The 14,221-nt window shown below is 43.8% G+C and overlaps 1 pseudogene; it reads right to left on the reverse strand.

Moving 5' to 3' along the window:
• Nucleotides 1-8,332: 8,332 nt before the first annotated feature.
• On the reverse strand, nt 8,333-8,563 carry LOC122482188 (annotated as a pseudogene).
• Nucleotides 8,564-14,221: the final 5,658 nt, after the last annotated feature.

Below are 14,221 nucleotides of genomic sequence, written 5' to 3' on the forward strand. Positions count from 1 at the left end.
TTAGTGTCTGACTTTCGCTCAGGCCATGGGCTCACAGTTTGAGTCCGAGTGTCACGTTAGGCTCTCTGCTGTTGGCACAGAGGCCACTTCAGATCCTCTGTCTCCCTCTGTGCCCCTCTCCCTCTCACGCTCGATCTCTCTCAAAAATAAATAAGCATTTAAAAAACTAATAAATTAAAAAAAAGAATTCAGCCCACACTTTATTCTCTGTTCTTGCCCCACCGTCTGCCCCCATGTTTGCCCTGCACCGTCCCACAGAGGTGCAGCTCCCAAAGAACAGGACAAGTCCTCAAAGAAGCCAAGGCCTTCTCATCAGCTGCAGTCTCCCCCACCCTTTCATTTCTTGCTGCCCCTCCCTGCTTTCCCCTGTACCCACATGTTGGCATTAAAGGACGCAGCTTGTACTTGTTAGCTCTTTCTTATGTAGTCTTCTAAATGTCCTGAAGTCTTTTTTTCTGACTACAAAAGTTAGCACATGTTCATTGTTACATAAAAGTCAAATATGACAGAAATGCATGTCCTCTGAAAACATATCACTCCGTCCCTCCAAACTGCAGACTTTCCTTTAAACTTCAAGTAATAGTCAAAGTCTTTCAATAGCCCTCTGATTTGCATGCGTCTTCCCCTCTCTGACCCTTTATCCTTCATCTGGCCCTCTTTACTGTGCTCCAGCATTACCACATTCAGCTTGCCTGCACTCCAGGACCTTTGCACCAGCCCCTCCTTTTGCTGCAGTGCTCTCCCCAACATACCTACATGGCTCTGTCTTATCAGCTTGGGCTGCCATAACAAAATACCACAGACTGGGTGGCTTCAACAACAGAAATGGATTTTCTCACAGTTCTGGAGGATTTAAGTACAAGATCAAGGTTGCAGCCGATATGGTTTCTAGTGAGAATTGTCTTCCTGGCTCGCTATGTCCTTACCTGGCCTTTCCTTGGCACATGCTCACAACCTCATTTAACTTTAGCTACTTCCTTAGAAGTCCCATCTTCAAACATAGCCACAGTGGGGGAGAGGGCTTCCCCACATGAATTTTGGGAAGACACAAACATTCAATCCGTAACAACTTCCTTCTTCCATTCCTGTTTACACATCACCTTATCAGAGAGGCCTTCTGTGGCCTGCTCTTAAGAAAACAGATTTAGGGGCACCTGGGTGGCTCAGTTGGTTAAGTGTCCAACCCTGGATTTCAGCTGGGGTCCCGATCTCACGGTTCGTGGGATGGAGCCCCACGACGGGCTCTGTGCTGGCAGTGCAGAGCCTGCTTGGGATTCTTTCTCTCCACTCTTCCCTCACTCATATGTTCTCTATCTCTAGATAGATAGATAGATAGATAGATAGATAGATAGATAGATAGATAAATATTTAGAAAAAACAACGCACAGATTGATTATTTTTCACAATTCCATGGGTCAGCTGGGGTCACTGGGGTCATCCAAGAGCTGCAGTCATCTGACTGAGACCAAAGGGTGTGCGGTTGCCTTACCCACCTGCCTGGACCTCAGTGCTGCTGTTAGAGAGTCTATCTCTTCAGAGAAATCTCATTCTTTTACAGTCTAGTCCAGCATGAATGCTTCAAAAAGTCAAGAATGGAGGCTTCAGGGCTCCTAAGGGCCTGGGTTCCTGATGAACAAGTCAGGAATAGCAGAGTCCATCACAAAGGGATGTGGACACTCAACAGTATGACTTGTCAGGTGCCATGCCTGTAACGATCTGCCATGTGATCCTACTTTAAGTTGCTACTCCGCTCATACTTTTTTCTTTCTTCTTTTCTTTTTTCTTTTTCCTTTTTTTGAGAGAGACAGAGTGCAAGCAAGGGAGGAGCAGAGAGAGGGAGACACAGAATCTGAAGCAGGCTCCAGGCTCCAAGCTGTCGGCACAGAGCCCGACTCAGGGCTTGAACTCACTAGCCTTGAGATCATGACCTGAGCCAAAGTCGGATGCTTAACCGACTGAGCCACCCAGATGCACCTACTTGTACCTTTTTTATAGTTGTTATCCCTGGTGAACAAATGACAAACTTTACACGGTATTTGCCTGGTTTTGTTCACGGATATATCTCTATCACCCAGAATAGAACCTGACCAATGGTGAATGCTTAATAAATATTAATTTGAAAACATTAATTTGAAAATGAACTTTCCCATAAAAGTATCCCATTTGACTTTTCACAACAACCTCCTGAAGCAGACAGTGAAAGTATCATTGCTCCCACTTTATAATTTTTTTTTAGTGTTTATTTATTTTTGAGAGAGAGAGAGAGTATGAGTTGGGGAGGGGCAGAGAGAGAGAGACAGAGAATCCGAAGCAGGCTCCAGGCTCTGAGCTGTCAGCACCGAGTCCAACATGGGGCTCAAACCACAAACCGTGAGATCATGACCTGAGCCGAAGTCGGACGCTCAACCAACTGAGCCACCCAGGTGCCCCTCATTGCTCCCACTTTATAGATGAGGAGAGAGAGGCCTAGACAATGGAGAGTTGCTTGCCTGAGGTCACATGGCTGATAAGAAGAGAGCTTCTGACTTGGCAGGCCAGGCTTTCTACCAGCTATGGTGCAACCTTCCTGGGAGCATTCAGAAATGCACCCTCTGCCTCCTGTATTTCCCTTCCCAGGGCTTTGGGCTTGAGAAGCTCTGTTGGGTAAATAGTTTCAGTTTTCCAACTGGCTACAGGCCATGGGGTCTACAGGCCAGAAGCAGCATTATCTCTTTGAAGTCTTCCTGTGGAGGCCAAAACCTAAAGGTCTCAATGACCCAGAGACATGAAGACACTAAAAGGTAAGGGTGTCAGGATCTATCTCTGTGGACCTTGCCCTGGACTGCACTGCACTGTTGGTGTAAAGTTAAACTTTAAATCCGCGTGTATAACCGGTGGTTGCCAGGTCATTCTGGTCTGGATGAGCCTTGCTTTAGCCCAGAGGGAACAGAACCCACGTTCCTCTCAAGCTTTGAGCTGCTATTCCACTCAGAGAATGTCTAGTGAATGAGTGTATGTTCATATCAAAGGGAAATGGCACCAGATGGAGAAAGTACTCAAGTCGGTACATTTTGAAATGTTTTGTGGTGCTTTTAGGGGGTGGAGAGGAAGGTTTGTCTCCTTTAAGAAAAGCCCCTTGAGAGATAGCTTGCAGATTGTTAGCTAGAAGCAAGTTTGAGGTTATTGTAAAAGCAGTCATTTTCATGCTTATTTTATTTTAGAGAGAGAGATGGTGAGTGAGCAGGGGAGAGGGGCAAAAATAGAGAGAGGATCTCATACAGGCTCTGCACTCAGCTCAGTGTGGAGCCGGACGTGAGGCCAATCTCACCACTGCGAGCTTGTGGCCTGGGCCAAAATCAAGAGCCACTTGCTCAACCAACCGAACCACCCAGGCACTCTAAAAGCAGTCATTTTTAAAATAGAAAGTTTTTGACGGGGTGTCTGGGTGGCTCAGTCGATTAAGCTTCTGACTTCAGCTCAGGTCATGATCTCACCATTAGTGAATTCAAGCCCCACATGGGGCTCTGTGCTGACAGCTCAGAGCCTGTTAAATTTTTAAAAAAAGAAAGAAAGAAAGTTTTCGGGGCACCTGGCTCAGTTGGTTAAGCATCTAACTCTTGATGTCAGCTCAGGTCTTGATCTCAATGTCTTGATTTCGAGGTTGTGACTTCAAGCCCTGGGTTGGGCTCTGTGCTAGGAGTAAAGCCTACTTAAAACATAGCTAGCTAGCTAGATAGGGGCACCTGGGTGTCTCAGTCAGTTAAGCCGTAGACTTCAGCTCAGATTATGATCTCACAGTTTGTGAGTTCAAGCCCCACAGAGCCCACTTTGGATCCTCTGTCTCCTTCTCAGTCTGCCCCTACCCTGCTCTTGTGCTCTCTCTCTCTCAAAAATAAATATTTAATAAATAAGTAATGTAGAAAGTTTGCTCTTTTCTGCCTCATTCTGTTGATTTGTGATGGTATTTTTCATTTGCGACTTAATGTCATTCTAAGTAAAAATTAAAATTTTAGATTGGTATAACATTTAGCATTCATCTTTATATTATGTAATGTCCTTTTTTCCACTTTTTAAAATTGAAGTGTAGTCGACACACGTTACCTTAGTTTCAGGTGTAAAACACAGTGATTCAGCTCCTCCATACATTATGCTGTGCTCACCACGAGTGTAGCTACCATCTGTCACCTTGCAATGCTGTTACACTACCACCGACTCTCTTCCCTGTGCTGTGACTTATCCATTCCATAACTGGCAACCTATGTCTCCCACTCCCCTTCACCCATTTTGCCTACCCCCCACCCCTTCAACGTGTGTGGTTTTTTTTTTTAACGTTTATTTATTTTTGAGACGGAGACAGACAGAGCATGAACGGGGGAGGGCCAGAGAAAGAGGGAGACACAAAATCGGAAGCAGGCTCCAGGCTCTGAGCTGTCAGTACAGAGCCCGACGCGGGGCTCAAACTCATGGACTGTGAGATCATGACCTGAGCCGAAGTCGGACGCTCAACCGACTGAGCCACCCAGGCGCCCCTCAACGTGTGTTTTAAATGCCAGTATAAGAGTACTATTAAACTTATGTGCAGAATAGTAAAGTTACACAATCTATATTTTGTTTCTCACACATGCATGTGGATTTGGTTCCTACCAGGACAGTGGAAGTGCCAGACAAAACCAATTCAACTGTTTTTATTTCACCACATGATGACATTCTACCAACACTCTACCTCTGGTTTACTGAGGAATAAGTAAAAACTTGAAAAGAGGAGGAACTTTGAGTTTCCATCTTTCCCTTTCTTTGTATGTTATCATATTTTGCAAACATGGTTGGCTAATTCAGGGAAGTACATGAATAAGGATATGATGGGATTCTTTCGTCATTTGTTAAATAACTAACATTATTTATATTAAAAAATTTTTTTAATGTTTATTTATTTTTGAGAGAGACAGAAATAGAGCGCAAGCTGGGGAGGGGCAGAGAGAGGGAGACACAGAATCCAAAGCAGGCTCCAGGCTCCGAGCTGTCAGCACAGAGCCCCACGCGGGGCTGGAACTCACGAACTGTGAGATCGTGTGACCTGAACTGAAGTCAGATGCTTCACCAACTGAGCCACCCAGGCGCCCCAACATTATTTATATTTAGAGCACCATTACTTTCTTTCTGCATTCAAATCAAGTTCTGGGTCAAGCAGAAAGCAAGTCCTCTCAGGGCTCTGTGTGCCTGCCACCCTCTGTTATAGATGGAACTCACTTACCTTGTGTCTGCCTTGAGTAACACTGAACTCCCCGACATCATGGGGATCCATAGTAATTCTGCACTCATGGGACATCAAGAATGTCACATGCAAATGGAACAACAAGGAAGAGTAGATACTCATATTATACCTGTCTTTACTTGCACACATGCTCCCATCAATGTAGTGTAAAAATCCAATACAAAGATAAAATTATTAAAAATCTCGGCAATAGAGCGTTCAAACAGGTGTGGTGTGATTATACGGCTCTTGCATTCTTTTTGTTTTTTAAAGACTTTATTTTTAAGCGATCCCTACACTCAACATGGGGCTCAGACTTACAACCCTAAGACCAAGAGGCATACGCTCTGCCGACTGACCCAGCCAGGCCCCTCATCTCTTACGCTCTTAAAGCAGGCCTCGCTCCTTGCTCTGTGTACACCATGGGGAAGGACGGTCTGCTCGAGGAGCTGTAACACACACCCTTCCGACTGTGCTGTTGTTCTCACCATACAATCTCCACCTTTGGTGAGGAGAGGGTTAATATTTGTTTATGGAGTTACCCATCCCGAAAGATCAGGAAAGGGAGCCGTTCTTTTCTTAATTCATTCAGCACATAGGTATTGATTCCCTCCTGTTTGCAAAGCACAAACTCCTGATGTTTAATTATCCAATTTGATCTCAATAGAAATGGAGTTAACAATTGATCATGAGGAAGTGTCCATAAAATCTCAACAGTATGGGGTTTGGAAAGTTTTCCATGTTGGTGAACACTGCGTATTGGGAGGATGAAGCCTTTGGAACCCTCCCAACCTTATCCTATGTAGACCTTCATCTGGCTGTTCATGGGTATCCTTTATCATGTTTTCATAAACTGGTAACTCTCTGTATTTCCTTGAGTTCTATAAGCTGTTCTAGCAAATAATCAAATCCACAGGAGAGGAGGTCATGGGAACCTCTGATTTTTTTTAAAAAAGACTTTTTTTTTTTTTTTTTAAGTAATATCTACATCCAGTGTGGGGCTTGAACTCACAACCTGAGATCAAGAGTCACATGCTTCACTGACTAAGCCAGCCAGGCGCCCCGAGAACCTCTGATTTTACCCAAGTTGAACAGAAGTTGTGGGTTACCTGGAGACCTACTACTTAAAATTGGCATCTGAAATGGGAGACGGTCTCTTGGGACTGAGCCCTTAACCTGATCTGATCCCATCTCCAGGTAGATGTCAGAATTGAGTTCATTTGCAGGACGCCAAGCTGGTGTCACAGAATTGCTTGATGTGGGAAAAAAAATTTTTGCACATCTGGTGTCAGATGTGTTATGAGTGTGGTAGTTCTGTGAGAATAAAGGAGAAACACAGTACTGAGGGTTTTCACCCCACACATATTGCTAACATACTTTCTCCTTCTTAAGGGCTACTAGTTAGTGACATGTTCCTGGGAATACAATACAAAATATAAAGCTTCAGTCTTCAATGTTTTACAAGCTCTAGGTGAGAAATACCAATAATAGCATAATTTACACCATGTTGGGGAGCCTGCCATAATCTCTTACTTATCTCTGTAGTCCTATCCTGTGAATCCTTTGCAATGTCATTTCATTTATTACCCTGACATCTTCCAAGGCCAACCATCTTTCTCTACCCACTCCCTCCCCACTTTCTTCCTTCCTTCCTTCCTTCCTTCCTTCCTTCCTTCCTTCCTTCCTTCCTTAAATTCCACTGGAGTACAGCAGGTGATTTATGCCAAAACAATTGATTGGATTCATATTTTTTTCCGGTTGGTTATTAGGTCAGATAAAGCCAGATAAATACAGGTCAAAAACTTATTCTATTTCACCGTCTCTCTGATCATTAAGATTAAAGTCATATGTGATTATTCATTTATCTGTCAAATATGTATTGATGACATAGGCTAGCTGGTAAAACAGTAGTGGGCAATGTAAACATGCCTCCTGCTTTCATAGAGCTTACACTCTAGTGGGGAAAAAAATAAATATATTAGTTAACAAATAAGGTACTTTCATCTAAAGTTAACGGCCATCGGAAAAAAATCAAATACATGGTTTTTTGATTTGGGAAGCTAATTTGGATTGAGGGTCAGTTAAGCCTTTCAGAGGAGGTGACAACTGCACTGAGACCTAAGCTAGACCTTCTCAACCTACAATTTGCATATGAATCACGTGGTGATCTTGTATAAGGCCTGTTATGATTTAGTAGGTGAGGGGTTGTGTGCCAGTTTCTGCATTTCTTACAAGGTCCCATGTGATCACTATGGTGCTTGTTCGTGGAGCACTTGTGGGGAAGAAAGTCCAGTGAGAAGAATCTAAAGAGAACTACAGAGAGAGCAAACAGCAATTGCATAGATGCTGAGGTGAGAAGGAGGTTGATGTTTGGGTTCGAGAAATACCGTTTTGTAGAGAGAGGCTAGGAGTGGTGAGTAGGAGATGAGGACTACGCAGCAAGTTCAAAGTGGGCCAAATCACACAGAGTCTTCAAGGCCAGAAGGTTTCCTTTTATTTCAGGGTAGTGGAAGACATTGGAAGATGTCAAGGGGACAAAGAGGAACACGGTCAGATTGAAGCTCTTGAAGATCAACCTGAAAACCAAGCGATAAAATGAATTTTAGGGGAGCAAGAGTAGAAGGAGAAGAGAGTTTAGGAAACCAGAGTGGCACTCCTTATGTGAGATGTCGGCGGCTCGGGCCCGGATGGCAGCAGGGGAGAGCGAGAGCAGCGGAAGGCTTGGATGGTGAGCTGGGAGCAGAACCAGCAGGACAAGTGCATGGATGAGATATAGAGGAGGTAGGAAAGAGACATTAAGGATGTCAACTGGATTTACGTTTTGATCAGCAAATAGCAGGTGACACCGTGTCCTGAGATGTAAAACCAAAGCAAAAACCAAAAGTAAATAAGTAAGTAAATAAATAAATAAAACAAAAACCAAAAACAAAAAACTTACCTTTTTTGGTAAGTGGGAAGGGAATATCATCCAGAGTGACTCTTACATCTAAAGCCTCTGTTTGTATGTGTGCTGGTGCAAATTTCATTGAGAATCTGACATTAGAATCAAGGTAGGAAGGCAAATGCATCTGAGAATTCCTTGATTAATTAATTGATTAGAAAGCCATTCAGGGGGCTCTTTCTCACAAATCCACCCTCCCTCTCCCGGTCACAAAGAAAGAGAAGAAAGATAGATCATCAGTGACAAATGGCCTTTGCAGAAGCAAACTTAGGGCCAGTTTCACTCCAGGAGACAACACTGCCTCTCTCCCTCATGGTTTCCAGTGCTCTACATGTTCATAGAAACTTCTCTAGTAAACAAACTATAAAAATGATGCATGAAAGTATAGTCTTGCATCTGCAAGTTTAGAATCATTCGGTAACGTATCATTACAAAAAAGAGAGAGAAACAGTGCTACCCTGATGAGTGATAGAAGTTGTCTGACAAACAGAGTTTTACATTATAATGTAAATTAAGTAGACTTTTTTTTGCCTGAGGCTGGAATTTTCCAATGGAAGTTGATTTCTTAGAATGGGGATGGATGGAAAGTTAGGGTATTTCTAAAGACCCACCAGTAAAATAGCAGTGTTTTACCCTCAGAGATTTCTCCCTGTTGGATTCCCATGAATAATTTCCATTACTGGAAAGAGTTTAAGAAAAAGTTACCTTTTTCCAGTTGAGCCTCTTTTGACACATTTTTCTGGTACCATTAATATGCTCATATTTCCTGTTGGAAGAATGGTTAAGATCTGAATGATTATTCAAATCCTTTTTTTTTTCCTTTCAAAGTTATTTTTCCTTGAAGAAGTTTCTTTGTCACTGTCAAGGTTAAGTGAAGTCACTCCTGAAGGAAAAAGCAGAAGGAATTTGGAAAACCATAAACCCCAGTGACCTATCTCAAGAATCCCCAGTAGATCTCAGGGTTTTTAGGGTAAATCATTTTGGGAAAATGTTTTCTTCCTTTGCTGTTAGGTTGACGAGGCAAAAGAAATAATACTGTTTGTGTCGACCTTTGTTCTAGAACAATTTCTCAAAGCAGGTTATAGGATTCCTGGGAATTTCTACCTGAATGATACAAAGTTGCATTTTCACCACCCAAAACCGCACATAGCAGATACTCAGTAGATGTTAATTGAATTACATTGAATTCTAAGAATCTGCTAGAAATCTTAGATCAGTTCCTTTCATCTTACAGATAGTGAGCAGGAAGCCAAGGAGGACAAGTTGAGAGTCTGGCCCCTGGGCAAAAGGACACATGTGGGTTAGGAATCTCACCATTTCCTTTGAAATTGAAGATGCCAGTTTCTTAAGGACACTTTATAGATCAAGGCCCTGAATCCATAAACATCCCCTTTGCAATTATCTTGCTAATTCTTTCTACAGGCAAACTTCTAAGTTTTTTCTTTACTGCTGTGGTAGGATAAGCAAAGATCCTTCCCACCCCCGCTCCATCTGGGGAGAGATGTGGGGATCAACAAATTCTATCATAGGAAGTAAACAAACATTCTCAACTTACAGGGACCTTTGTAATGACATGGATCCAGGAAGGAAACAAAAACGACTTTACCACAATAATGCCAAAGTTTTCATCATAGGGCTAGGTGAAAAACACGCTAATGGCTGAAAAGTACTTTGCCTCTGTGTTACTGGCCTGCATTCTCTTTGGCAGATGAGTAATACTGACCGCGGGGTGGGGGTGGGGGTGGACATCTGTCCTTAGGTAATTCAGGAGGAAACTGGCCTCTGCTGGCCACCCTCACGGCCTGAGAGGGAAAGGCACTGAACGTGCACACTGTGTTCCACTACAGGACCAGCCCACGTTCCTCCTACTTGAGAGCAAGCAGCAGGCTGGGCAGAGGAAATCTTCCATTAACATCCAGCTGAAGTCCAAGGCATTAATTTTTGCACTTAAGAAGAGACAGCGACAACTTAGGACGGCTTCCTCTTGTGAGGAATGGGGCAGCTTTCTGTGGCTAAGGGATGGGGATGCTACCTAGGAAACTTAGAGACAGGATGTGAGGAGGGTGACAGAGGCCTGGGGAGAGAGAAGTAGAGAGCAACTGGAACATCCATTCGGTGTAGCTCCTGAAAGCTCGATGTGATTGATCCCTTGTCCTGTCTGCTCACCTCCACCTTTCCCCACAAGGTCACAGGGAGCAGGTTACTAAGACAGGATATCACTATCTGTGCTACTAGGAATGATTTTCAATGCTTACCTAACTTTTGGGGTTACTCCTTCGTCGGTGTTCAAGGGTGTTTAGGCTCAGGAAATTAGGTGTGGTTGTATCTAGGAAACACAACAAACTTCCTGGTCACTTGGTGGGCCTGGGTAGACATGGGTCTAGGAGGGACACAGGCCAGACTCTTTCCCATCACTAAGATAAAGAGGAATTTACAGGCCAGCAGATGACCTCCCCCCTCCCGAGTTGTATGAGACAAGATACCTACTTTGCCTTGACCTCCCCCTTCGAATGCTAGCCAAGTCCATGCACACGACAGCAGGACAGGAGAGGGGTTCCTGGAACACCCGGTTCACGTGACATTTAATTGTTATTGCAGGTGGTGGGCACATTCTGGCACTGAGCAATCCTTCCACAAATGCTAATTAAATGCCTAGAGATGGCAGAATCCAAGCTTAGTTCTGGGGAAATTAATTCTTTTTGGTCTCTGACCTTAAAGATCTCATAATCGATTGAGGAAGATAACCATGATGGGATCATTTGTTTCAACTCAATTGGATTGAAGAGGAGACTATGAAATAAGTCCAGTTGGTTCACCCAAGAGATGAGAAGGACCTGAGCAGGTGCAGCGGCAAGAAGGATGAACTAGAGAGGGAAACTGAGTCTGAGAGACATTCTGAAGGAATTCCAAATGGCTGCGTTAGGCAGCTGGACACAGTGGGAAAGGGGGCAGAGGGTGGGGGGAAGGAGCTTGTGGGCTCCTGTTACATAATTCTGACCTCGTGTACTTAGAGAAACTAAAGTTGAAATTTAAACGTCAATATTGTCCAAGTCAAAGGAAGAACTGAGAAGCTCCTCTGACCAGCTTCTGTCATTTATCACCCCACGTGATTCGACTTGACTGAATTGACAGGCAAAGTGTTTTAAATTTGGGGCTTTCGGTGTGAGTTCCAGGGCAACCCCAGCTCGGAATTCCCTTTCGAGGGGTGTCAGAGCTGCTCCTGCCTGTCAGTCCCTAGACTGTCATGACCAAAGACTCAGCACCTCTGGGATAGGGCAGCTTCAGTTGTGGCATCAGGGACTTGGTATTTATTCTGTGTCATGAACGAGGCTGTTGTTTTGCCCTTTTGGACAAGTGTGTGTGTGTGTGTTGGAGACTGTGTAGATTCTGGCAGTTCTAGAAAGGGTGGGGCGGAGGACTCACCTCAGGGAAGGGAAGGAAACAAAGAACATGGACAGAGTAACTTGTCCAACACTAACAGCAGATACACTGTTTTCCTCCTGCAAAAATGAAACAAATGTCAAGATGAGGAAGATACACGTTCAGTAGGACAGTGAAGTATGGGCTCCAGAATCGGATTGGATTAATCCCCCTAACCCTGGGGCCCTGGGCTGGTTTACCCAAGCTGTCTCAACTCTTAGCTAAAAACCTGGCACATAGTAAGTGCTCAGTAAATATTAGCTTCTACTATTCTAAGTCATTTGGAGCAGGAAAGGGAAATCAGAACTATTTTTCTAAACCTGAACAGGAAGCTAAGAAAAAGTAGCTCTCAAAACAGCACTAGAATATAACTCCAAAAGCACACGCAGCAAAAGAAAAAATAGATAAATTGGACGTCACCAAAATTAAAAGCTTTGTGCTTCATAAATCTTTTTTTTTTTTTAACATTTATTTATTTTTGAGACAGAGCATGAACGGGGGAGGGGCAGAGAGAGAGGGAGACACAGAATCAGAAGCAGGCTCCAGGCTCTGAGCCATCAGCCCAGAGCCCGACGCGGGGCTCGAACTCATGGACCGCGAGATCATGACCTGGGCTGAAGTTGGACGCCTAACCGACTGAGCCACCCAGGCGCCCCAAAAGCTTTGTGCTTCAAAGGACATCATCAACAAAGTAAAATGACACCCCCCACACACCACGGGAGATAAGTTTTGCAAACTGTATATATAATAAGAGACATATCTAAAATATATAAAGAACCCCTACAATTCAATAATAAAAATCACACAACTTAATTTTCCAAAACGGGCAGCAGACCTGAATGGACATTTCTTTAAAGAGGACATGCCCGTGGCACATGAGCACATGGAAATGCTTGGCATCTTTACCAATCAGAGAAATGCAAACCGCAAGTACAAGGAGACACTACTTCACTTACCCTATGGCTGTCACGAAAATGACAAGTACCAAGTGTTGGCAAGGGAGTGGAGAAATGGAAACACCGCCCACTGCTTGTAGAAATGTAAAATGGTGTGGCCCCCTTGGAAAACAGTCTGGCAGTTCCTGACAAGGTTAAACATAGAGTTACCATATGGCCTGTGTGAGTAGAGCAATTCTTCTTCTGAGCATATACCCGAGAAAAATGAAAATTGTGTGCACACAAAAACTTGCACACGGACATTCATAGCTGTATTATACAGCACAGCCAAAAAGCCCCAAACAACCCAAATGTCCATCAACTGGTGAGTGGGTAAAGGAAATGTGGTCTATCTATACAGTGAAGTATCACTTGGCAATAAAATGAAATGGGGGCCCCTGGGTGGCTCAGTTGGTTAAGTGTCCAACTTCAGCTCAGGTCATGATCTCACGGTTCGTGAGTTTGAGCCCTGAAGCGGGCTCTCTGCTGTCAGAGCAGAGCCCGCTTTGGATCCTCCGTCCCCTTCTCCCCCCTCTCTCTCTGCCCCTGCTCACTTGTACTCTCTCTCTCAAAAATAAATAAATATTAAAATAAAAATAAATGAAGCACTGGTATACACTGTAATGTGCATGAGCCTTGAGAACATTATGCTTAGTGAAGGAAGCCAAACACAAAAAGACCATATTTCGTATAATTCTATTTATGTGAAATCTCCAGAATAGGCAAAATCTGTAGAGACAGAAAGTAGATTAGTGGTTGCCAGGGACTCGGGGTGTTTGAGGAGGAATGAAGGGTGAACGAGAATGGATATGGAGTTTCTTTTGAGGAGATGAAAATGTTCTAAAATCGATTGTTGTGATGGTTGTGTAACTCTGTGAATATACCAAAATCCATCGATTTATACACTAAATGGGTGAATTGTATGATGTGAATTATATCTTAATAAAACTAAAGAAAAAAAAGAACAGTACTAGAAGGAGGTATTAGTATGTTAAGAATTTTCCTTGTCAGGGGCGCCTGGCTGGCACAGTGGGTGGAGCATGTGACTCTTGATCTCTGGGTCGTGAGTTCAAGCCCCACGTTGGGTGTGGAGTCTACTTAAAATGAAAATTTTAACATATACAAAAAAGAATATTCCTTGTTCTATTATACCAGAGAGTCTGTGTGTAATAGATGACTATCAAATGAAAAATTTCTAGCGGCTATGCAGATTTCCATTCATGGTCCTGAATGTCCCACATTTTCATTAATGACCCAGAAAAGACCACCTGTGCTGAATATCTTGCCCTTGTTCCTCCAGATCCAGTCTCCACCGTCCACCCGGCTCTCCGTGGAGGCTGATTTGTGTGAACTAGGCCAGTGGGCTCCTGTGGCTCCTGGTTGATCCAGCAGGAGATGGAATGGAAGGGAGGGGAAGGAGGAATTTGGGGATGTTAACCAAAACACCACCGATGCATATGTGGCATAAAGCAGGATCCGAGGACACCTAGACTAAGAACAACGGGGTGGTTCCAACAAGAGACTGTTTAATACAAAGTCCAGGTGAAGATGTGGTTTAATAAAAGTCCAGGTGAAGTTTTCATTATTGCCAACTCACTGTGAATCAAAAGAGTTCAGAAATGCACACCCCCCTGAATAAAATTCTAACGTTCTGAAGCCCCAGATAAGGGAATGTTTGCATTCTCTTCCTTTCTG

The sequence above is a fragment of the Prionailurus bengalensis genome, chromosome C1 (assembly GCF_016509475.1).
Source record: "Prionailurus bengalensis isolate Pbe53 chromosome C1, Fcat_Pben_1.1_paternal_pri, whole genome shotgun sequence".
Taxonomy (NCBI): domain Eukaryota; kingdom Metazoa; phylum Chordata; class Mammalia; order Carnivora; family Felidae; genus Prionailurus; species Prionailurus bengalensis.